Below are 2,716 nucleotides of genomic sequence, written 5' to 3'. Positions count from 1 at the left end.
GGCTGGACCATAGGGTGACCTCACCCCTTGAGTGCTGACCAAGCACGAGCACCCACTCTAGAATTCACATACATACCAACGCCTATCTCTGGACACTTACACACGTATACTTGTACACAATCAACGCGTGCACACCAACACCTACACATACACACTTCCAACTGTCGCACCACGGAACCAGAGAGTGCACCCTCGACATTTTTCCCCCCGGCCTCCTCTCCACTCTCTCTCGAGCCCTGTCCTTTCCTCGTCCATCTCCCTCGCGTCGATTTCTTTCCATCCTCGTCCAACGGCTCTCTTACGCCACTCGGTGAATATTGATTAGTAAGGACGTCGCGTTGCAACGGAGACGAACGGTCAATTAGTCGAGGCAAGCCCCGATGTCGGGAACACGGTCGTTAATTAGACACTCATCATTGATCCGTCACTTGAATCCGTTCGATTCCGCGCGCGTCACGCGGATTACGCGGCAATCGTTGATTTCGAATCGTTGGAAAGAAGAGAAAGAGAGAGAGAGAGAGGAAAAGGGAAAAAGTATGTGGAAAAGAAAAAAAGGAAAATGAGAGAGAGGAAAACGAGTTGTCTCTGTGTGGACGTCCAACGATGGTTCGAAGGAACGCAGCGCGCTTAATTAGTTCGGGCAAATCGCACCAGGGCAAATTGATTGTATTCAACCGGCGCTATAACCACCCCCACGACCATAAATTATTGCACCGTTTATCTCGGGGAACGTCACCGTCCTGGTGTGCCTCGTGTTCCTTCGCACTTCTGGTTATGCTACCAAATTGCACAGGTATTAGTAGTTAGTTAAGAACAGGTAATCACACTTACCGAAGGGGGTGGGTGTTCGCGCAAAATTTTTATAACACTTCTGGGACGATGCTTCTTCTTTCTTTCGATCGGACATGCGCCAAGGAAAAGTTTCGAAGAGTATTCGAGAAAAAGTTTGTAGTTTTTGTAGTTTGATGAAATGTTGAACCTTGCATCCTCGAAATGGAGATTATTTTCACGAATTACTATATCGAATACGAGGAAAAGTTTCGATTATCGAAAGTAAATAATTCCTTTTATCGCGAGATTTGTTCTGAAACATTGAAAGAAGATTAATACGAATTTCAAAATGTTTGGGATAAAGATTAGAAAGAATTTATATTCATATTTATATAAAGGATAATATCTGAAAGATTTTCTTGCGTTTAATAAAATGCTTTTAACGAGACGCGATAACTATGATGATGTAAAACTACATTGATGGACAATCAAGATTTTAAAAATAATAAATACATGGTAACTTTCAAATCATTATTACAGCTCTGACAAAATTTGCTTTAAATACTTCGTATCTTTTCCCAAACTCTCGCCTCACGCACGAAATCCACGACTTCTATCAACGAATCCAATCCTCCTAACCGACTTATCTCCATTTCGAGATCAACCAAGATCAACCATCCACCTCAAACACGATCGTCTCTTGCGTGAGCTTGAAACGTGACTGAGCTCCGTCCAAAGATTTCGCTTCTCATAAGAGGTGTGATAGAGCCTCGAAAATCTTACCTGAGGCAACCTCTGCGACGTAGAGGGGGATCAGGTAGGAAAAAGGGTTTCGTCACGAGACCCCCTATTATGCAATTCGAAATTTTTTCCCTATCTTCCTTTCTCACTCTCTCCTTTCTTGATTCATTCACGACAATCGGAACGCGAGGCCCGGCTACCTGGGATGCAAATGCCAGTTAACGGGGGATACTCGTCGATTAGGGTTACCCAAAGCGTGCGTGCCCGTTACCTGGGATGCAAATACCCGAGAAAGACTCTATATTTTTGGCCTAGGAAACTCGTACGATCCATACGTGTGCGTCAACTTTCGCAAAAGTGGAAGGGGATGCATGTAAATTTTATGCCGGGGAAACAGTTTCCGCGTGTGTGGCGCGAAACCGGTGGGAAATACGTTTCTGAATAATGCCGGTAAAACAAAAGAAGCATCGGTCCTTTGCGGAAATCCGAACTACGGTGACGAAGGAAACTGAATTTGAACGAATTGAAATGGAGTCGATTTTGAAAAAGATTTTGACTCAGTAAGTGCAGAGTTAGGTGTTTAATTAATAGAATGAGGAAATATAGAAAAGATTTTTAGAATGTTTTTATTTTTTACAGCCGAGTTGTTGATAATCGAAGAGGAATTTTGAATTTTATTAACTTATGATTTGATATACGCTATAAAAATTAATATATTATAACGAATCTTCTTTAAATATTAAAATATAATATAAGATGAATCAAAGAAGATTTGTTATTAGAGTTTCTTGCATGAAGAAAATCAATTTAATTTATTTCTATCCTGCTGCGAGGGTATACAGCCACGATGGCTTAACACGGTAAAGGGTTGCTGGCCGTTCAGGCACCAGATGACGTTTTCCAATTTCCTGAATGAAAAGCGAAACGATTCACGTTTTCGTCACCTGGTGCGTTTCTTTTTACGCGATTCACAGTCTGTGTTATAGATAAGTTGAGAAAAAATATAATTACATAATTAGTACATAATTTTACACCTTTTTCTTTCTTAATTACGGTTTTCAATGTATAATTTCAATCAATTTAAATAAATAAAATGTATATAATTATCGTTTATAAATATTTAACTACTCGATAATAACAATTCATAAATGCTTTTAAACATTACCTCAATTAGCATTTTTGAACTGTAGATGTAAATTATCAA

This window comes from Apis dorsata, unplaced genomic scaffold (genome assembly GCF_000469605.1).
Source record: "Apis dorsata unplaced genomic scaffold, Apis dorsata 1.3 scaffold_358, whole genome shotgun sequence".
Taxonomy (NCBI): Eukaryota; Metazoa; Arthropoda; class Insecta; order Hymenoptera; family Apidae; genus Apis; species Apis dorsata.
This window is presented reverse-complemented; position numbering follows the sequence as displayed.